General features: G+C 44.9%; 1 protein-coding gene across 13 annotated transcripts in view; it reads left to right on the top strand.

Moving 5' to 3' along the window:
• abi2 (abl interactor 2) overlaps positions 1–23734 on the top strand; it is a 110951-nt gene that overhangs the window by 28505 nt on the left and 58712 nt on the right. The gene's annotated exons all lie outside the window — the stretch shown is intronic.

Genomic DNA, 23734 nt, shown 5'->3' with positions numbered 1-23734 from the left:
AACAAACAAACATTAGACTTATTAACTTTAGGGAGAATCTTGGTCATATAGTGAGTGTAGTATTGAACAGTTGTCTTTAATATTTATGATGACTGCTCTTCTTGATGGCTTTAAGCTGAGTGATGAACAGAAAATAATGGTTTTCTGTAATGTTATATTGGATTTCTCTTTGATATGTAACAAACAAATGTTTTGTAAAAAAAAACCCAGCTGAGCTCTGTAGGTATCTGGGTTAAAGAAGGATATGTTAAGTTATGGTGCTGTTGTTCCTCATTATTCCTTGCTGAATGTGTCTTGTCCTAGATATTGCCTATGATATCCCATGGAGGAATAGTTCGCTTGCTTTTATTATTTCAACAATTTTAAATGAGAACATTTTAGGTGAGGTCCCATAAATATTTGTGCCATCTATATCCAGTTCACATTTCTAGATCCATTCAGTGTTGCTCAGCACCACACCTCAGTATCCAGCGATAGACATGTCTGTGCCATGACTTGACAAATCCAAAGCTCTTTCTTCTGAAGCTCCACCAACGCATTGTTTCACTGAGATGTTTCATTGATAGCTCTTAATCATCAGATGACCTGTTACTATGTGTGAAATTGTCTTGCAAACATCTGTGAGCTTTCAAATCAAGCAAAATTCACACAAAAGTAATGTTGTTTTTCAGGAAATGGCAATTCACACAGCACTTGGTTTGTCACCAGCTTTGTGGCCAACTCTTATGATGTACCCTGACGGGAAACGTATGTGAATTCTGTAGAAAATTGGTATGCTTCAACTGCATGCATTATCCTTAAATGAGGATGGAGCAGCTCTGCTCTTTGATTTTATTTCTCCCTAAACAGACTGTACCTTGCTTACCTTTACCCTAATCAGTACCAGAATTTAAGTCATCACACATCCATCCCCTAGAATTATTTGCACAAACATCCCCTGCCTTCTTGAATCATTGCCACTCCAAACACCATTCACTTTTTCAAATGTGCATTAGTTAACCACAATAAAAAATGTCCAAGTTCTCCTATTTAAATGACCCATATAAAGCATTTTGGGACCTTTCTTGATTAAAAAAAAAGTGTACATTCAAGCAGATTTTGTGTATAAAAACTGAAGCTAGCAGCAAGGAATCTTTAGCAGCTAAATAACATTAGTAGGTGGTTTCAAACATTGAACATTGAATTAAACACTAGATCTATAACATTGTAGTTCCTGGACCTTAAATTACAGTGAGATTTACTGAGTGTTTCAGATGTTTTATTCACTTAAGTCGCATCTTTTCTTGGGGAGAGAAAATTCCTTGTTTTAGTTCAGTTTAAGAATGGACAGTGTGCAAAAACTTTTGCATAGCAAGTGCAGAAACAATTTCTGCCTGTGTTTGTTTTGTTTAAAAACTGCAGATGCTAAAAATCAAGTAAAAACTGAAAATGCTGGAAATATTCAGCAGATCAGGCTGCATCTCTTCCCACAGATGGCAACTAGACCTGTTGAGCCATCACTATTACTCTTTCTTCCCTTCTCTATTATATAACTTGTCTGTAACAATAGCAAGAAAATATCTTTTAAAATATATATGGTACAGCACAGGAACGGGCCCTACGGCCCACAGTTTGTGCCAATCATGAAACCTAATTAAATTGGTCTCATTAGCCTGTACATGATCCATATCCCTCTATTCACTGCATTTCCATGTGCTGTCCAAAAACCTCTTAAATGCCACAATCGTATCTGCTTCCACCACCACCCCTGGCAAAGCATTCCAGGCCCCCACCACACTGTGTAAAATCAAAAAACTCGCTCTGTGCATCTCCATCACATTTTCCCCCTCACCGTTTAGCTATGTCTTCTATTATTGGACATTTCCACCCTGGGGGGAAAAACGTTCTGACTGTCTACCCTGTCTATTACTCTCATAATTCTCTAGACCTCACTAGAGAAGAACCAGAAATCCTCGTCAAGGCCCCCGCAGTCTTCTCTCTTGCCTCCCTTAATAACCTGAGATAGATCCCATCAGACCCTGGGACTTATCCACCTTGAGGTTCTTCAAAAGCTTCCTTGAATCTGACTATCCACATACTGTTTAAGGAAACCTTCTTGGATACACCTAACAAATTCTGGCCCGTCTAATCCTCTTGCCCTTCACTGGTGCTTTTGAAAGTTGTTCATCACAACTAACTGACATTTGCAGGGAATTTTGTTATCACTGCAGTGTAGTTATTGCAGTAATGTTAAAAACACGCAGGCTATTTGTATACAGCAATGTCCCGCAGACATCAATGGGATATTGGGCAGGTACAGTGCCCGCCATAATGTTTGGGACAAAGAACCATCATTTCTTTATTTGCCTCTGTACTGCACAATTTGAGATTTGTAGTAGAAAAAAATCGTATGTGGTTAAAGTGCACGTTGTCAGATTTTAATAAAGGCCATTTTTATACATTTTGGTTTCACCATGTAGAAATTACAGAGTATATAAGCCCAATTGCTCCATTCTATCAGCATATGACAGTCCCGCCATCTCGGGAATTAACCTCGTGGACCTACGCTGCACTCCCTCAATAGCAAGAATGTCCTTCCTCAAATTTGGAGACCAAAAACTGCACACAATACTCCAGGTGTGGTCTCACTAGGGCCCTGTACAACTGCAGAAGGACCTCTTTGCTCCTATACTCAACTCCTCTTGTTATGAAGGCCAACATGTCATTCGAGGTGGGCGGCGCGACCGACGTCGCAGCGGCCTCTGCAGTCCGTCTGTCTTTTTATTTTTTTGTCCCGTTGAGGGTATAGTTTGTAGTGGGTTTTTAACTGTGTATGTGGGGGGCGGGTGGGGGAAACTTTTAAATCTCTTCCCTGTACGGGGACCCGACCTTTTCCCTGTTGGGTCTCCGTTGTTGTTGGGGCCTTGCACCGTGGAGCGGCTTCCAACCGGAACGACCTTGGGGCTCAAATCACGGAGCCGGCGGAGCTGCGGACCTACCATCGTGGAGCTGGCCGGCTTCGGAGCGTGGCTGCGACCTGACTCCGGTGGATGGTGACACCGGGAGCTCGCGGGTCCCCGGTGGGAGACTTTTATGGAGCACCAGCAACGGCAACTTCTCCCGCCCGAATTGCGGGGTTGAAAGTGACCCGGAGCAGGGCCTTACATCGCCCGGTGCGGCTTAAACAGCCGCGGGACTTGCTAGCGCCCGCCGGGGGCTCCAACATCAAGACCCGGAGCAGGGCCTGACATCGCCCGGCGCAGCTTTAAATGGCCCGGACTTGTTAGCGCCCGCCGGGGGCTTTGACTTTGACTTTGACTTTGACACCGGGAGAAGAATGGAGAGCAGGGGAGAGACAAGACTTTGCCTTCCATCACAGTGAGGAGGAGATTCACTGTGATGGATGTTTGTGTAAATTGTGTTGGTGTGTGTCTTGGTTCTTTTCTTGTTGTATGACTACAGAAACCAAATTTTGTTTGAACTTCATGTGAGGTTCAAATGACAAATAAACGGTATTGTATTGTATTATTGTATTGCTTTCTTAACTGCCTGCGATACCTGCATTCTCACTTTCAGTGACTTTCAGTGACAATGAGAGCGGGAGGACCAAAGATGGCGCCTGCCTGCGGCGACTTTTGCGGAGCTCCGGAAAATAAAAGGCTCAACTACAACTTCCAACAACTTACCTGGATCAGAAACACGGCAGAAATCGGTGCCGTTTCGGACAAGCTGCTTGAGAACCTCAAGGCTCTCGCAATTTCGCGAGCTCCCGCAGCTGCGGGAATCCAGGACTTTAAACTTTCCCACACTGGCTGTGGAACTCCCGACCCGACTGCGGATCACAGGTACTGTACCTTGAAACGCCGGGATGACCCCCAGAGCCGACGGGCTGGATCTCCCAGCAACAACGGAGCTGCAGTTGCCGACTTTGAGGGAATCCCCGTTCGTTACGGAGCTGGAGCTGCCGTCTGTGAGGGAATCCCCGTTCCAGCGCAGGTCCGCAGAAACAGCAGGTACAGCAAGCACAGTACCTGGAAACAAAGGGGAAGCCTCCATTGTGTCCGGAAACGTGGCCGTCGGGCAGGACTTCAGGTCAGAATGAAGCGCAGGGGCCTCCGGCCCCCTCTCCCTACTATCCTACTGGCTAATGTACAGTCCCTTGAAAACAAAGTGGAGGACTTAAGGGCAAGACTGCTTTATCAAAGGGAGCTGAGGGAATGCTCTGTGTTCTGTTTCACAGAGACATGGCTCACCCCCAGCTCCCCAGACTCAGCGGTCCAGCCTGAAGGGTTCTCCATCCACCGCATGGACCGTACCCTGGCATCTGGGAAAGGGAGAGGAGGGGGCGTCTGCCTCATGGTCAACTCTGCGTGGTGTTCCGACGTGGCAGTCCTGTCCAACTCCTGCTCTCCACACCTCGAACATCTGGCGGTGAAGTGCCGTCCCTTCTACCTCCCGAGAGAATTCACCTCCGTTATCCTGACCGCGGTCTACATCCCACCCCAGGCAGACGTCCATCTGGCACTGGAGGAGCTGCAGGCCGTGGTCAACAAACACCAGACGTCTTACCCCGAGGCATTTACCACCATTGCTGGGGACTTCAATAAGGCGAACCTCAAGAAATCACTCCCCAACTTCCACCAACATGTCTCCTGCTGCACCAGAGGACCTAACACCCTCGACCACTGCTACACCACCATCAAGAATGCCTATCGTTCTATCCCTCGCCCTCACTTCGGTAAATCCGACCATACCGCGGTGCTGCTTCTTCCTGCCTACAAGCAGCAATTAAAGAGCGCACCCCCAGAAGTGAGGACAGCACAGAGCTGGTCGGGGGGGGGCAGAAGAACAACTCCAGGACTGTTTGGAGTCTGTAGACTGGGCAATGTTCAAGGACTCGGCAACGGACTTGAACGAATATGCCACAGTCGTTACAGACTTCATAAAGAAATGTGTGGAGGACTGCATCCCTACAAAAACCTTCCGAGTGTTTCCCAATCAGAAACCTTGGATGAACTTTGAGATCCGCACTCTCCTGAAGTCCAGACACAGGGCATTCACCTCCGATGATACAGTGGCCTACATGAAGACCAGATACGACCTTGGTAAGGCCATCAAAAAGGCCAAAAGGGACTTCTGCTCCAAACTGGAGGACGAGACAGATGTTCGGCAGCTGTGGCAGGGTCTGAATGCAATCACCTCCTACAAGGCAAAACCAGGAGGCAGCTCGAATGCCGGTGTAACATCACTCCCTGACGAGCTCAATGCGTTTTACGCACGCTTTGACAGGGAGAATACTGATGTGCCTTCCCGATCCCCCATTCGCTGCGATGGCATTTCAGTCTCAGTCACAGAGGCCGATGTCAGGAAATCCTTCAGAGGGGTGAACCCCCGAAAAGCACCTGGTCCTGATGGTATACCCGGCGTGTTCTAAAAACCTGTGCGGACCAACTGGCGGGAGTTTTTACGGACATTTTCAACCTCTCACTTCTGAGGTCTGAGGTCCCCACCTGCTTTAAAAGGGCATCAATTATACCGGTGCCCAAGAAGAGTAAGGTGACATGCCTCAATGACTATAGACCAGTGGCACTAACGCCGGTGGTGATGAAGTGCTTTGAGAGGTTGATCATGGAGCAAATCAACTCCTACATCGACAAAAACCTGGACCCACTGCAGTTCGCGTACCGCCACAACAGATCAACGGTGGATGCGATCTCGCTGGCCCTCCACTCCGCACTGGACCACTTGGACAACAAAAACTCATATGTCAGGCTGTTATTCATTGATTACAGCTCGGCATTTAACACAATCATCCCCTCCAAACTGGTTACCAAACTCGCAGAACTGGGTCTCTGCGCATCCCTCTGCAACTGGATCCTTGACTTCCTCGTCCACAGACCACAGTCTGTTCGTATTGGTGGAAATGTGTCAGCCTCAATAACAATCAGCACGGGAGCACCTCAAGGCTGCGTGCTCAGCCCCCTGCTGTACTCACTCTATACCCATGACTGCGTAGCGAACCACAGTGCGAACTCCATCATCAAGTTCGCTGACGACACCACTATTGTGGGGCGTATCACTGATGGGGATGAGTCAGAGTACAGAAGAGAGATCGAGCAACTGTCCATATGGTGCCAGCGCAATAACCTGGCCCTCAACACCAGCAAAACCAAGGAACTGATTGTGGACTTTGGAAGGAGTAGGAGGGGGACCCACAGCCCCATTTATATCAACGGGTCGATGGTTGAAAGGGTCAAGAGCTTCAAATTCCTGGGCGTGCACATCTCTGAAGATCTTTCCTGGTCCGAGAACACTAATGCAATCATCAAAAAAGCACATCAGCGCCTCTACTTCCTGAGAAGATTACGGAGAGTCGGATTGTCAAGGAAGACTCTCTCTAACTTCTACAGGTGCACAGTCGAGAGCATGCTGACCGGTTGCATCGTGGCTTGGTTCGGCAACTTGAGCGCCCTGGAAAGGAAAAGACTACAAAAAGTAGTAAACACCGCCCAGTCCATCATCGGCACTGACCTTCCTTCCATCGAGGGGATTTATCGCAGTCGCTGCCTCAAAAAGGCTGGCAGTATCATGAAAGACCCACACCATCCTGGCCACACACTCATCTCCCTGCTACCTTCCGGTAGAAGGTACAGGAGCCTGAAGACTGCAACAACCAGGTTCAGGAATAGTTACTTCCCCTCAGCCATCAGGCTATTAAACCTGGCTCGGACAAAACTCTGATTATTACCAACCACTTTCTGTTATTTGCACTATCAGTTTATTTATTCATGTGTGTATATATTTATATCATGGTATATGGACACATTTATCTGTTTTGTAGTAAATGCCTACTATTTTCTGTGTGCTTAAGCAAAGCAAGAATTTCATTGTCCTATACAGGGACACATGACAATAAACTAACTTGAACTTGAACTTGATGAACAAGGACCCCCAGATCTCACTGTACTTCCCCTTTTCCCAACTTGACACCATTCAGATAATAATCTGCCTTCCTGTTTTTGCCACCAAAGTGGATAACCTCACATTTATCCACATTAGACTGTATCTGCCATGCATCTGCCCACTCACCCAACATATCCAAGTCACCCTGCATCCTCATAGCATCCTCATCACAGTTCACCCTGCCACCCTGCTTTGTGTCATCAGCAAATTTGCTAATGTTACTTTTAATCCCTTCATCTAAATCACTAATGTATATTGTAAATAGCTGTGGTCCCAGCACCGAGCCTTGTCGTACCCTACTAGTCACTGCCTGCCATTCTGAAAGGGACCCGTTTATCCCTACTCTTTGTTTCCTGTCTGCCAACCAATTTTCTATCCATGTCAGTACCCTACCCCCAATACCATGTGCTCTAATTTTGCCCACTAATCTCCTATGTGGGACCTTATCAAATGCTTTCTGAAAGTCCAGGTACACTACATCCACTGGCTCTCCCTTGTCCGTTTTCCTAGTCACATCCTCAAAGAATTCCAGGAAATTAATCAAGCATGATTTCCCTTTCGTAAATCCACGCTGACTCGGACCGATCCTGCTACTGCTATCCAAATGAGTGGTCTTTGTCCCAAACGTTATGGCGGGCACTGTAATTTCAATTTGCCATTTCATTTCTTTGAGGTATAAATTTTGATCTGAGCAATGACTACCCTTGACATTTTTTAGTACCTCATGATTCAGTGAAACGGTTCTATGGTTCATCTACTTGTCTGAAAATGGCACCAGTACTATACCAAAGGGCCATCCTTCTGTACAGATACCAAAGGGCCACCCTTCATTATTGGCTCGAGTCTCAGCTGCGAAGTTCGATAGCTTATTCTTCCATCCACTGATCTGTTTTTGAACTTGGTGTAGATAATTGAAACACAAGTTCTTTGCTAATAATAGAGGAAAGTCATCTGTGTTTATTAATTTGGAGCCTAATGTTTCTAATTGTAATCAATATGGTTTGAATGTCCTCCAATGTCTTTCTCGTAGGGAATATAATTTCTACAAGCTGGCAACAATAGCTCCAGTTCTCTATGCTGAGTGTATTGCCTTTTCTGTGTTAGAATAGTCCAATTCTGGAAATTAATTTACGTCGCAGTGTATTAATTGCTGCAGAATATGTCCAGTGCATCTCTTAGCTTAGGAAGACAAAAATAATTGCTGTGCTACCTCGTATTTTAGGCTGCTCATCAAATATACATCTAATTAAAAATAAGTCTCAGAAATAAAGAAGAATCTGTGTCCAAATACTGTTGCTTTCTTTTTCCTTTTAGGAAAGGGATTTGTTTTACTGGTGAATGGAGTGAAAGTTGTGATCTGGGTTAAATTCTTTGTGGCTCATAGTACCCCATTTGGGTTTTGTACTCCATTCGTTTGACTATGTATTTATGTGTTTACTTTTGGAAAGAAACATCTCTCATTTGATGCAAATTCTTTTGAAAAAATTAAAGGGGTATTTGAGAAGCGGAAACCCTCACATGCTGTAAATCTAAATTAAAACAAAAAAATCCTGGAAGCACACAGCAACTCAGGCAGCATCTGTGGAAGGAAAAAGTTAATGTTTCAGGTTAAAAATCCTTTGTCAGAACTGGGAAAGTCAGAAATCAACTTATTTTTAAATTGCAAACAGCACAGGGAAAGGATGACTAGGACAAAACAAATTTATCTGATGGGGAGAGGTTTGTGTGATTCCAATGTTAACAGAACAGTCTGTTAAATAAATTAATGAGGGATGTTAGAGAGTGAAAATAAAGGGACATATTAAAGTTGTGAAATGTGGGTCCGTGGTGTTGCTGAAAAAAAGAATGCTGGAAATGGCTAGCTGTTGAAGTAGGGTCCAGAGGGGGATAAACTGAGATGGATAATTTTAATGCAGATCTGGTCAATTCTCATGAAAAACTAAAAGTAAGTGATCTGAAATTATTGAATTGGTCCCCAAGGCTGCCATAGGGTCAGTCAGAAAATGAGAAGCTGTTCTTCAAGCTTGCTTTGCACCTTGTTGTCAAGATGGCAGATGTGCAGGAGTGGGCGCCGTCTGTGTATGGCAGCCTGCCCACAGTCCGTCTCTTCACCTTTTTTTAAATTTTAAGTCCTGTCATAAAATGTTTGTTGGAGGTCTTTTATGTGGTGGGTGGGGGTGGGGAAGGGGGAAACTTTATTTCTTAGTCTCCTACCTGGTCGGAGAGGCAGCATCCCTCCGAGCTGCTTCTTCGCCCCATCCTCGCGGCCTATCATCGAACTGGAGCGGCGTTTCCTGTTGGGACCAGCCGGGACTACAGCTTCGGTGCGGAGCAGCGCTGGGACAGCATCACGGAGCGGGCGATGCCTTACCGGGTCGCCGTGCGGTAAGCTCCGGAGCGCTTTGGTCGCCGACTTCCAACATCGCGGAGCTGTGGCTGCGGGCGTTCGGCCGCGGGCGGCGCTGGATTTGGAGCGCCGCGGAGCCTGGGATCGAGTTCGCCGGGGTCGGAGCTCCAACCGGCGCGACCTGAGGATTGCGAGTGCCCCGGTCTACGGGGAGGAGGCAGCCGCTCCAGACTTTCCAAGCCGCTGAGGAATGTTTCACCCGACGCCGGAGTTCCATCTTCACGGCAAGAGGGCCCTGAAAATCATCGGATTGGCTGCAAGGCCACAAATGGGCCCCGACCTCGGGTGTTTCACAGAGGAAGAGGACTTTCTGGTGCCTTTCCCCACAGTGGAAATTTTTGATTCTGCTGTGGGGGGACGTTTGTGTCGAACTCTATAATGTGTTGTGTCCATTTTCTTTATTTTTTTTAACCTTTTTCTATGGTTTGTATGGAAACTTATTATCTATTTTATGTAAAGCACTTTGGTGTCAATGCGAGTTGACTTAAAACGTGCTATATAAATAAAACTTACTTGTTGGAAATGTATTGGTCAGAATGGGATTGGGATGGAGTATTAAACTAGCAGGTAATTGGAAGCTCATGGCACCCCTGCAGACTGAACACAGGTGCTTATTAGACATAGATTACTTTTCCTGTCAAATTCATTCATTATCTGTTTCACATAATCCATCCTTGCCACTTCCATTCTGGATTTCTGTCTCCATTTCGGAAGATAGGTTACTGACCAATATCCATTAAAGCCCACAGTCTCCCATAGCCATCGTGACCATACTACTTCCCATCATGCTTCCTGAAGAAATCCATGCCATTCTGCGAATAGACTCAAAGACCATTTGAGTTACTGGGTGGTGGGAAGGGTTGAGGTAAAAGAGCAAGGGTTGCGTTTCTGCTGGTTACATGGGGAAATGTTGAAATTGGTTAGTGGCAATGGAAGAGCAGACTTCAGTGGTGAAGTGTGTGGTCCCTTTGAGGGAAAAATATGTCTGGTGGTGGAATCTCACTGAAAGTAGAATATATTACAAATAATGTTCCATTGAATGTGGTATAAGGTGAATATCAGGGGATCACTATCTTTGCTTTAGCCTGGAAAAGAGATTAGAGCAAGAATGTGGGAAATAGATGAGATGCAATCGAGGTTTCTATCATCTGTGGCAGAGAGGAAACTTAGGTTCAGGAAGAAAGAAACTATTTCTGAGGAACATTTGTGGGAAACATTCAATACATTGGTGAGGCCACATTTGGTGTATTGTTTTCAGTTTTGAAAGATATTGTTTAGCTGGAAAGAGTGCAGAGAAGATTTACAAGGACTTGAGGGCCTGAGCTACAGAGTTAGGTTGGACAGGCTGGGACTTTATTCCTTCAAGTGCAGGAGAACATGGGGTGATCTTACAGAGGTATATAAGATCACGAGGGGAATACAAAGGGTAGATGCACAGTCCTTTACCCCTAGTTAGGGAATCAAGATCCAAAGGACATAGGGTTAAGGTGAGAGGGGGAAAGATTTAATAGAAACCAGAGGGCAATTTTTTCTCACACAGGGTGATGGGCTGCCAGTGCAGAGATGTGGGCCAAATGTGGGCAGTTGGAATTAGTGTAGATGGATCATCTTGGTCAGCATTGGCAAGTTAGGCCCAAGGGCCTGTTTCCATGTTGTATGACTGAGTCTTTGAGAATAGACTCAGCCTATTGAATCTCCCTCTGTATTTGCAGGCCTCCATACAGGCAGCAGCCTGATGCATCTCTCCTGCATCCTCTACTGCTACTGTATCCATCTTATCGGGTGACAACCAGAACTTTACACCGCACCAAATATGGTGTAACCAATGTTTTGTGCAACTGTGACATAAATTCCTATTCTTAAATTTAATGCCTTGGTCAATGAAGTCAAGCACAACAAATGCATTTTCCACCACCCTTTCCATCTGTGTCAGTAATTTCTGGGAGCTATGGACTTACACCGCAAGATTTTACAGCTAACCTATGTCCTGCTCTTTCCTTAGACAATCTTATTTGATATCTACGACTACTCCAATTTTTGTGTCAATTTCATGCTTGCTAGTCCAAACACCTACATTGTCATCCAAGTCATTTACGGTATATCAGACTTGGGGTGGGAGTAAGGATAGTCGAGAATCAAGATTTTTTTTTTTACTGGGTGCACATAATTATACAATTAAATTCTTGCTTGCTGCAACTAAATTAGCCCACTAACTGAATAATGCACAAATGCAATAATCAATAATACAATAAATTAATTACCCGTTAACCATAATAGTGTAAAACTGAAGTCCATACTGCAAGCAAAAATAATGTTCATCAAAGATCATGGTTGCTGTGGTTGCGGTTAATGTTGTGTTCTCGAGGCTGATGGTTGCTGGGGATAAAGCTGTTCTTGAACCATGGTTTTCAGGCTCCAGGCTAAGGCATTTGTGAGATGAGGTAAAAAAGGGGATGAGGTCCTACAAGATGAAGTTAGGGAGCTAGGAGATAAACTTAAAAGTAGGACCTCAAAGGTAATAATCTCCGGATTACTACCAGTACCACGGGCCAGTCAGAGTAGAAATAGGAGGATATTGCAGATGAATACGTGGCTTGAAAAATGGTGCAAGGGGGAGGGATTCAAATTTTTAGGGCATTGGAACCAGTTCTGGGAGAGGTGGGACCAGTACAAACAGGACGGTCTGCACCTGGGCTGGAATGGAACCAATGTCCTTGGGGGAGTGTTTGCTAGTGCTGTCGGGGAGGATTTAAACTAATGTGGCAGGGGGATGGGTACAAGAGCAGAGAGGCAGGGGGGTGTAAAATGAGGGTAGAAGCAATAGGTAGCAAGGTGAAAAGTAAAAGTGGCAGGCAGACAAAACCAGGGCAAAAATCAAAAAGGGCCACTTTTCAACATAATTGTATAAGGGGTAAGAGCGTTGTAAAAACAAGCCTAAAGGCTTTGTGTCTCAATGCAAGGAGTATTCGTAATAAGGTGGATGAGTTGAACGTGCAGATAGCCATTAATGATTATGATATAGTTGGGATCACGGAGACATGGCTCCAGGGTGACCAAGGCTGGGAGCTGAACATCCAGGGATATTCAATATTCAGGAGGGATAGAGAGAAAGGAAAAGGTGGGGTAACGTTGCTGGTTAGAGAGGAGATTGACGCAATGGAAAGGAAGGACATTAGTTTGGAGGATGTGGAATCGGTATGGGTAGAGCTGCGAAACATTAAGGGGCAGAAAACGCTGGTGGGTGTTGTGTACATGCCACCTAACAGTAGTAGTGAAGTTGGAGATGGTATCAAACAGGAAATTAGAAATGCGTGCGACAAAGGCAAAACAGTTATAATGGGTGACTTCAATCTACATATAGATTGGGTGAATCAAATTGGCAGGGGTGCTGAGGAAGAGGATTTCTTGGAATGTATGCGGGATAGTTATCTAAATCAACATGTAGAGGAACCAACGAGAGAGCAGGCTATTTTAGACTGGGTATTGAGTAATGAGGAAGGGTTAGTTAGCAGTCTTGTTGTACGTGCCCCCTTGGGCAAGAGTGACCATAATATGGTTGAGTTCTTCATTAGGATGGAGAGTGACATTGTTAATTAGAAACAATGGTTCTGAACTTAAAGAAAGGTAACTTTGAGGGTATGAGACGTGAATTGGCCAAGATTGACTGGCAATTAATTCTAAAAGGGTTGACGGTGGATATGCAATGGAAGACATTTAAAGACTGCATGGATGAACTACAAAAATTGTTCATCCCAGTTTGGCAAAAGAATAAATCAGGGAAGGTAGTGCATCCGTGGATAACAAGGGAAATCAGGGATAGTATCAAAGCGAAGGATGATGCGTACAAATTAGCCAGAAAAAGCAGCATACCAGAGGACTGGGAGAAATTCAGAGACCAGCAGAGGAGGACAAAGGGCTTAATTAGGAAAGGAAAAATAGATTATGAAAGAAAACTGGAACATAAAAACTGACTGCAAAAGTTTTTATAGATATGTGAAAAGAAAGAGATTAGTTAAAACAAATGTAGGTCCCTTGCAGTCAGAAACAGGTGAGTTGATCATGGGGACCAATTGAATAACTACTTTGGTTCCGTCTTCACTAAGGAAGACATAAATAATCTGCCGGAAATAGCAGGGGACCGCGGGTCAAAGGAGTTGGAGGAATTGAGTGAAATCCAGGTTAGTCGGGAAGTGGTGTTGGGTAAATTGAATGGATTAAAGGCCGATAAATCCCCAGGGCCAGATAGGCTGCATCCCAGAGTACTTAAGGAAGTAGCTCCAGAAATAGTGGATGCATTAGTAATAATCTTTCGAAACTCTTTAGATTCTGGAGTAGTTCCTGAGGATTGGCGGGTAGCAAACGTAACCCCACTTTTAAAGAAGGGAGGGAGAGAGAAAACAGGGAATTACAGACCAGTTAGTCTAACATCGGTAGTGGGGAAACTGCTAGAGTCAGTTATTAAAGATGGGATAGCAGCACATTTGGAAAGTGGTGAAATCATTGGACAAAGTCAGCATGGATTTACGAAAGGTAAATCATGTCTGACGAATCTTATAGAATTTTTCGAGGATGTAACTAGTAGCGTGGATAGGGGAGAACCAGTGGATGTGGTGTATCTAGACTTCCAGAAGGCTTTCGACAAGGTCCCACATAATAAACAGGAAGCAAAGAGTAGGAGTAAACGGGTCCTTTTCACAATGGCGGGCAGTGACTAGTGGGGTACCGCAAGGCTCAGTGCTGGGACCCCAGCTATTTACAATATATATTAATGATCTGGATGAGGGAATTGAAGGCAATATCTCCAAGTTTGCGGATGACACTAAGCTGGGGGGCAGTGTTAGCTGTGAGGAGGATGCTAGGAGACTGCAAGGTGACTTGGATAGGCTGGGTGAGTGGGCAAATGTTTGGCAGATGCAGTATAATGTGGATAAATGTGAGGTTATCCATTTTGGTGGCAAAAACAGGAAAGCAGACTATTATCTAAACGGTGACCGATTAGGAAAAGGGGAGATGCAGCGAGACCTGGGTGTCATGGTACACCAGTCATTGAAAGTACGCATGCAAGTGCAGCAGGCAGTGAAGAAAGCGAATGGTATGTTAGCTTTCATAGCAAAAGGATTTGAGTATAGGAGCAGGGAGGTTCTACTGCAGTTGGTGAGACCACACCTGGAGTATTGCGTACAGTTTTGGTCTCCAAATCTGAGGAAAGACATTATTGCCATAGAGGGAGTGCAGAGAAGGTTCACCAGACTGATTCCTGGGATGTCAGGACTGTCTTATGAAGAAAGACTGGATAGACTTGGTTTATACTCTCTAGAATTTAGGAGATTGAGAGGGGATCTTATAGAAACTTACAAAATTCTTAAGGGGTTGGACAGGCTAGATGCAGGAAGATTGTTCCCGATGTTGGGGAAGTCCAGGACAAGGGGTCACAGCTTAAGGATAAGGGGGAAATCCTTTAAAACCGAGATGAGAAAAACTTTTTTCACACAGAGTGGTGAATCTCTGGAACTCTGCCACAGAGGGCAGTTGAGGCCAGTTCATTGGCTATATTTAAGAAGGAGTTAGATGTGACCCTTGTGGCTAAGGGGATCAGAGGGTATGGAGAGAAGACAGGTACGGGATACTGAGTTGGATGATCAGCCATGATCATATTGAATGGCGGTGTAGGCTCGAAGGGCTGAATGGCCTACTCCTGCACTTAATTTCTATGTTTCTATGAGAGCATGGCCAGGGTGGTGTGAGTCTTTGAAATTAACGACCTCTTTGAGGCAGGGTTTCCTATAGATTCCTTCGATTGTGAGGAGATCAGTATCTGTGCACCGACCAAGCAATACCTACCGCTCTGCAGCCTCCTTTGTTTCTGGGTTTGAGTTACCGAACCAGGCAACAATGTAACCAGTCCGCCTGTCTCTCTCTCTCCACCGTACGCCTATAGAAGTTCAATAGAGTAATGGGAGTCTACAGGGAGACGACGAGGCTGAAAGCTGACGAGGGAAGATCTCCTGAGGAAATGAGGTCTGAGACAGTCTGGGAGATAGCCTTGCGATTGTGATTTTCTTTACCAGAAGGGTTTGGCAAAATGGGTTGCAAGGCCTGTTTCCATGCTTCGTAGCTCTCTGACTTGTAAGATTTATAATCAAAAGGGACAGTGATTTATACCTGGGAACAAATATATAATTCACCGATGCAGCAGCTTATCGTGTATACCGTGGTAGATTCACAACTGTTAATTTGCTCAAGGTATAGTCATTGGTATGGCACTGTTGATTTATGCAGAGCAAGGTTTTGTAAAGAGCAAATTAGATGGCTGAAAATGTATTTTATATTTCATTTTTCATTTTCCTTTCCCCTGACTCTAGTCTGAAGAAGTGTCTTGACCCGAAACGTGACCCATTCCTTCTCTCCAGAGATGCTGCCTGTCCCACTGAGTTACTCCAGCATTTTGTGTCTATCTTCAGTTTAAACCAGCATCCGCAGCTCCTTTCGACTCAATGTATTTTAGGTGCCAGTTAAGAGAGTCGAAGAATTGCCATGGTAGCTCAGTGTTTGTAATCTTCAATTTTCATTGCGTCAGCCATTAAAATGCAGAGCTTCTGAGAGTGTGCACTGAATCTTTAAAACATTGGTAAATCAGTCTAGGTAACGTAGTCAAGTCCTGAAGAGAAACTGCAGACTTCCCGTTTAGAAGATTAAAGCAAGGTAACCACCACTGCATTCCGTTTCTAGCATCTCCTAAAGGGCCTGTCCCACGAGCAAGCGACTCCATGCGGCAAGAGCGACCTAACCAGAAGCGGGGGCTGCGCGGAGGTCGAGTGAGTGACATGAAGTGCGAGCGAAGTTCGCGCCTGACGTACGGCGTCGAGGCGGCTGCGGGCCGGCAGGCCATTGCGATGTCGGGACCAGCTCCGCACAACTCCATACGGCTCCGGCGATCGAAGTGGGACCGGCCCCGCGAGGCTGTATGGCTCAAGCGACCACGTTAGGTAGCGCTTGCCGCATGGAGTCGCTTAGGTTGCACTTGCCGCATGGAGTCGCATGCTCGTGGGACAGGCCCTTGAGGTTGAGTGTAAAATACAAGAGAACATTTTCTAATGCGATTAGCATTAAATTTCCATCGTTTTTGCATGTTCAATTTATTTAATCAAGGTCTTTTTTAGCCATGTACATTAATCTATATAATTAAAACCTTCTCATCAGTACTTTCTGGCAGCAAGGTTGAGTGACATAGTGCCATTACTGACTGACCTGGACCTTTTACCTTAAGTTGCATTTGAGAAGACAGTTGGTGTGACTGGGCACATGAGAATACTCAAACGTGCTGCAAGTCATAGGCCATAAACAGCAAAGGGACACCAAATTACTGTTGAAAGATTTGCTAGAATGAATACAATACAATACAATACAATTCAATTTATTGTCATTTGGACCCCGTGAGGTCCAAACGAAATGCCGTTTCTGCAGCCATACATTACAACAAATAGACCCAAGACACAACATATTTTACATAAACATCCATCACATTGCTGTGATGGAAGGCCAAAAAAACTTCTCTCTCCACTGCACTCTCCCCCCCCATGTCAGAGTCAAAGTCAAAGCCCCCGGCGGGCGATGGCGAATTGTCCCGTGGCCATTAAACCACGCCGGGTAATGCAAGTTCGCGCACCGGGTCTTGGTGTTAGAGCCCCCGGCGTGTGCTCGCAGTCCCGCAGCCATTCCAAGCCGCGCGGGGCGGTGCTGTAAGGCCCCGCTCCAGGAGTTCTTCAACCCCGCAACTCGGGCGGGAGAAGTCGCCGTTGCGGAAGCCCCGAAAAGCGGTCTCCCTCCAGGGACCCACGGGCTCCCGGTGCCGTCCGCCAAACCCGCAGTTGCAGCCACCGAATCTCCAGGGGTCGGGCCGCAGCAGCGTCCACCACAGCTCCACCCGCTCTGGACTCGGCCAGCTCCGCGACGGTGAGGTGAGTGTCGGCACTGGAGCCCCCGGTTTTCCTGTTGGAGGCCGCTCCTCGTTGCAGCCCCAACGACAACGGAGACCCGACAAAGAGAAGGTCGGGTCTCCCGTGCAGGGAGAGATTTAAAAGTTACCCCCTCCCCCCCACACCACCCCCACCCCCCCACACACATACCCCAACAAAAATAACAAAAACTACATTAAAACATAGAAGATATAGATTCACTATTTCCATATTTGGATTTGTCAAGAGTTTGTACTAAGCTCCATCTGTGTTGCTTTGGCAACGCTCTTCAGACTTGTGCCAGAATTAGTTGAAGAGGTGGCACCTCGTATCTCCATAGTAGCAGAAACAACTGAGAGTGTGATTCAGCCAATACTTGGATTCCTTGCCTTTATACCCCGTCTGGGCTGCAGCTCCCCCACTGTGATTGACTCTGACTGCTTCTCTATTCACAGGCAATGTCAGTGGTTCTCTTCTCCCCCCTCATCTCTCAAATCCCATGTGCAAAATTTATCTGAACGTTATGTTTATTTGGGTCATTACTGCCAGGTTTTCACTATTTAAAAAGTACTTATGATTTTTTTGATCTATGAATGGTGGAAATCTGAAATAAAAATGTAGATAATTGGAAATACTCAACAGGTCATGTAGCATCTGAAGAGAAAGAAACAGTTTAGATGGATAATGTTTACCCATTACTTTTGTAATTAAATTCCACCATCAACATTGCTTACAATGCCAAGTATCTTATCTCTTATAATATTGGATGCATGGTTTTCGATCCCATTATCCAAGTCAATAATAAATGCAACGATTTATTGTCGGTCCCAATACACCCTTGGGTTTCTCAATAATTGCCCATTGTCAATTTGAATATTTGCTCATTCACCCTACTTGGTTGTTCATGGTCGGTAATTCTGAATGTGAACCCTGGCTGAATATCTTACCCTCCTATTTAATGAGCACAGAAGCTAATTGACCCTCCCTCTTTTAAAACCACAAAGCGAATTCAACCCGAGACCTCATTTGTACAGCTTGTGCCACGCAGAGGTCACACTCGAGTTCCTCATTTTCAAATAGTCTGCATATGCCTATGAACAATCAGTGCAGGATAAGCCATCCGACTCCCACAGTTATCTAGATCTCCTCCACCCTGCCCCTTGCAAAGGTGCTATCCTCTACTCTGAGTTTCTCTGTCTCTGCTGCATCTGCTCTCAAGGTGAGGGCATTCTAGGGCATCCTCAATGTAAACGTGGTTTCCCCTCCTGTCATTGATGGATCCCTTGCTTGTGTCTCCTCTGTGTCCTATGGTTCTTCTCATGCTCCCCCTCCCTACAGACCGAACAGAGTTCCACGGTCCTCGTCTTTCACTCCACCAGCCTCCGCATCCAACAGGTCATTCTCTGACATTTCCATCACCTCCAACGTGATCCCACCATCAGTCACATCTTCCCATCCTTACCTCTTTGGACCTTCCGCAGAGACCGCTCCCTCTGTGAATCCTTAATTCTCTCATCCCTTCTCACCCAAACCACCCTGTCTCGGGTTCTTTTCCCTACAATTGCAGGAGATGTAACACCTGTCCCTACACCTCCCTCCATTCTATTCTGGGACCCCAGCAGTCCTTCCAGGTGACACAGAGGTTCACATGCACTTCCTGTAACCTCATCTGCTGCTTCCGGTGTTCCCAATATGGCCTCCTGTACATAAGTGAGATCAATTGTAGACGACGACCATTTCACTTGCGCTTGCACCACAAGACCTAGTAGATCTCCCGGTTGCTAACCATTTTAACTCTTCCCATTCCCATGCTGAGCTTTTTGTCCTGGGCAGTCTCTGTTGCCAGTGTGAGGCCACATGCAAACTGGAGGAACAGCAATTCATATGTCGCTTGGTTGGCTTAAAGCTGGACGGTATGAACATTGAATTCACTGATTTTAGGTAACTAAACAAAACATCCCCCCCCCTGTGCCACACCACACCTATTTCTCCCCTCCCCTTCCATCAACATTTTTCCTTCTAGATTCACAATTCAACTCGAGAGTGTTTTATTGTGATATGTCCCAGATAGAACAATGAAATTCTTATTTGCAGCAGCAGAACAGAATATGTAAATATAGTACTCTGTAAACAATATGATAAATGAGAAAAATAAAGTTCAATAGTTTAAGAAAGAAACTCTTCAGTCCTTTTGTCTCACCCTTTCACACAATGGGTGGTGGGTGTATGGAAGGAGCTGCCAGATGAGTTAGTTGAGGCAGGGACTATCCCAAACTTTAAGAAACAGTTAGACATGTACATGGATAGTACAGGTTCGTAGCGATATCGGCCGACCACGAGCAGGTGGGACATGTTGGCCTGTGTGAGCATGTTGGGCTGAAGGGCCTGTTTCTACTCTCTGACTCTGTGATCTTCTGTCTTCATGTGGGTAAAAGGCACTGCAGAGGCTGGTTTGCAAAAAAAAGATACCTGTCATTTATGCATAAATCATCTGTCTGAACAAGAGGCCCAACCAGAAACATCGCATATCCATGTTCTCCAGAGATGATGCCTGACTCACTGAGTTACTGCAGCACTTTGTGTCTTTATATCTTTTCATCTCTGACCCTTGTACAAACATCTGCTTATCAAAATGCCCTTTCACCTGTACCAGCCTATTACTTGCCAGGCTTTGTCCTGCTCTCCACTCTTCCAGCTTTCTTTCCCCCACCCGTCACCAGAATCAGACTGAGGAAGGCTCCTGACCTGAAACGTCACATGTCAGTAGATGGACATGTCCGTATTCTCCAGCGATACTGCCTGATCCAGCACTTTATCTTTTTTTGTAAACCAGCAACTACGGTTCTTTGTTTCTTCATACCTCTTACTGATTAACATTATGCTGACCTGTATCAGCTCTTCTTTGCTATTTTGTACCTATCTCCCTTGTTTTTATGGTACCTCAACGCCCATTGTTTTCAGCCTTTGCAGATCCACAATCTATTTTTACAGCCCTGCTACCAGCTGCCCTCTCGCCTTGAGACACTTTTATCTTGAACAATGGAAGTAGGAGATGTTATTAACGTGACTTGTTTACAGAAATACTCAAGTGGAACAAGGGGGGAAAAAGATAAAGCTGATTCAATGTAAATTAATTTTGATAATTAGTGAAACTGTGACGGTCAAGCCAGATCTTACCTTTGACCACAAGTCCATCGGGCAGTGGTTAGCACAGAACATCCTGCAGGCAGTCGAACAAAGACGATGGATCCTGTGGTGTGGTCCTTGAGCAGATTCCCCAGCTTGTCTGGCAAAATGCTTCATCAGAACTCCCCAACAAGCACCAAGATCGCTTGACTGGCAGTGAAAGGAGCCCTCCCAAACAGATCCTGCCTGCAAAATCTTGCTACCAATGCACGCTGCCCTCAGGATGGCTGCTACGAAGAAATGGTTGCCCACCTCTTTGCAGAGTATGGGTTTGCAAAGAAGGCCTGGAGAATAATCCGGGTCCTTGTCAAGGTTCATCCTGAACAGCTCTGTAGTAGAGGACTCTCTGATCTATGGCCTGTTCCTGTGGACACATTTGGAGACGGACATCAAATGCTGCTGGAAGATAATCAACTTGGTGAAAGACGCTCTTTGGTCTGCCCGGAACTTGGCCTTCCATCAGAGCGATATGTCAGTTTTGTCTTTGTCTCAACCCGATAAGTAGATGCAACAGCAATCTGCTTCAGACCCTGCAGCAAGAGCTAGAAAGCAATGGGTTATGATCCAGGTTGTATAGCCAGATGGTGGGTGAAAGAGCTAATAATCAAATCTAATAGTCAAATCTAAAATGGAGTCGTTCTTCTACAAAAGCATGATCTAGTTGAACAAAAGAATGGCTCGGTGCCTAGTCTGAATGACTTTGTAAATTGAATGAACACAATATGGAGGACAGGTTGTCTTTTCAATAACGATATTAAGATGGCAGCCTGCAGTAATAACATGTGCTTAATTCAAGGCCATAAAGAAGCCAAGATTGAAAAAATAGCTGACACTCCAGAGATAAGTAATAACTTGTTATTGGATGAGCTTGATTTGGACCCAGCCTTCCTATCTTCTGAAAGGCTGCAGAATCTTTCAGTCATGCCATATTCAGACTTGGTAGGAGTGTTTTACTGATAAGAAAAATGTATAATTGTGCTAACTCTTCTTTGTTCTGTGAGTGGGAGCCCGAGAAGCACAGAGCAACGTTTGTGCTCATTGTAGATCTTTTGCCACTCCTGTCTGACGAATCAATTAAAGATTGCCATAATTTTACCTTTAACAGTTTTTGTTGCTATCTGCTTTTAAGAAGCAAACTTTGACAGTGGGTGCAGGTATCGTCACAAAATGTAAGTGTCTGCAAGCACTTGAATCACCAAGGCATACAAGGCTACGGATCAAATGTTGATAAATGAAATTCCTGCAGATGGGTGAAATGGTTGGAAATGGGGCCGAGGGGCCTGTTTTCGCATTGCACGATTGTATGACATCCAGCATTTGGGGAGAGAGAAATAGCATTAATGTTAGGATGAAAGGGCATCAACCTGAAATATTAACTGTTTGTCTGCAAGAATATTGCTTGACCTACTTAGTCTTTATATCAATTTCTGCTTTTAATAGAAGTGTCGTTTGTATCAACCTTAATGGACAAGAAAGGGTGGCACCAGCAGTGGGAATGACAGAGAAAGGCAGGAAGATTGTATGCCATACATCCAATTTGAATAATCTCAAAATGAAGAGAAATGATTGAGAGATGTTGCTCTGGAATAAACTGTAAATTTTTTTTTTAAATGTCCTGATGACAGCTATGACAAATCCAAACTTTTTTTGAACAACGGTTTTGGGAAGGAATAGTGGTTTGTATCTCCAATATTAATGAATACAAGAAGCACAAGCTGCACACTGAGACCCCGTACTTAATGATTAGATAATGTTTCACAGCCCAGTTCTTCCAATCATCCAGTCTTTCTGACTTTCTGCTCCCTGCTTGTGATCTTCCAGATTTCCAACCTGTGGATTCAAACATACTATTGTATCACTTCAAACTGAAAAGTAAATTAGTCCCTGAAGTTGTTCAATATGGAATGGCTAATTTAGCCCTTTGATGTTCAGATAAGAGGAAAACATGATCTGTTTTAAAGGCAATTTCACAAATAATTTTATGTTGTCATGCTTGGAATGTGTATCTTTGTTCACAAGTACTAACAGCATCTGCTTCTTTGTTTAACCTTCAAGATTTGCTTTCGTCCGTTCTATGATTTTCTTTGTTTTAGCAACCCTGTCTGTGCAAACTCTACCTCCTTTCCTGTGCTCACCCTCCCCACCTCCTGTCTGCACCACGCCTGTATGCATTCGTATCTGCTCATTTACAATCTAACTCATTTTTATTGACATCTATTCCTCTCACGATTTTGACATCTATTCCTCTCCCTCATTCTCTATGTGAAGTGATGGTACCTCTAACTTCTGTCACCAGTCAAAGTGTGGATCTAATTACTGATTTAAGTGAAATATATTTCTATTTGGAAGAAGAGTGCTGGTGAACAGAGCACCCAGCACTAAGAGCAGAGTACATTAACTTAGATGGAGCCTACAGCAGAGAAACAGGGCATCCTTTGCTGCTTATTATCCTGAACATAAATCACTTTGAACCCCTTCATTCAATTCCCTTGGACACTTTCCGATGTTCCCTTCTCCATCATACTCAGTTATAGCGTTGTATGTAAGGCATCTTTGAAATTTGGCACATCTCCTGCTTGTAATATTTTTTATATTCATACTTTTTGGGCCAAAAGGTTTCTCTTGAATTTTCAGTTTGAGTGACTATTTTATAGTTTTGGCTCTGTCTTCATCTTTCCACAAGTGGAACCTTTTCTCCATATTTGCTGTATATGAAGCCATTTGTTAATTGATCATGCCCATTATTTCTGGGGACAAGAAATTCCTTGAAAGTTCTTTGAAAGTGGTGTCGTAGGTAGATAGGTTGGTCAAAAAGGCTTTTGACCATCAGTCTGGCCATCACTTTGGCCTTCATTAGTCAGAGTATTGAGTACAGCGGTTGAGGGGGGGTGGAGTGGGGTCATGTTCAGTTCTGGACACCATATTGTGTTCAGTTCTGGGCACTATGTTATCATAAAGATGTTGTCAAGCTGGGAAGGGTGAAGAGAAGATTTACGAGGATATTGCCAGGACTCGAGGATTGGATTCTGTTCATTGGAGCGCAGGAGGATGTGGGGTGCGCTTGATGGTGTACAAAATCGTGAGAGGAATAGATCGGGTAAATGCACAGTCTCTTACCCAGAGTAGGGAAAGTGAGAACCAGAGGACGTATGTTTAAGGTGAGGGGGAAAAAAATTAATAGGAACCCGAGGGGTAACTTTTTTTACACAAATGGTGGTGGGTATATGGAACGAGATGCTGGACA

The sequence above is a fragment of the Amblyraja radiata genome, chromosome 7 (assembly GCF_010909765.2).
Source record: "Amblyraja radiata isolate CabotCenter1 chromosome 7, sAmbRad1.1.pri, whole genome shotgun sequence".
Lineage (NCBI taxonomy): Eukaryota > Metazoa > Chordata > Chondrichthyes > Rajiformes > Rajidae > Amblyraja > Amblyraja radiata.
This window is presented reverse-complemented; position numbering and strand designations above follow the sequence as displayed.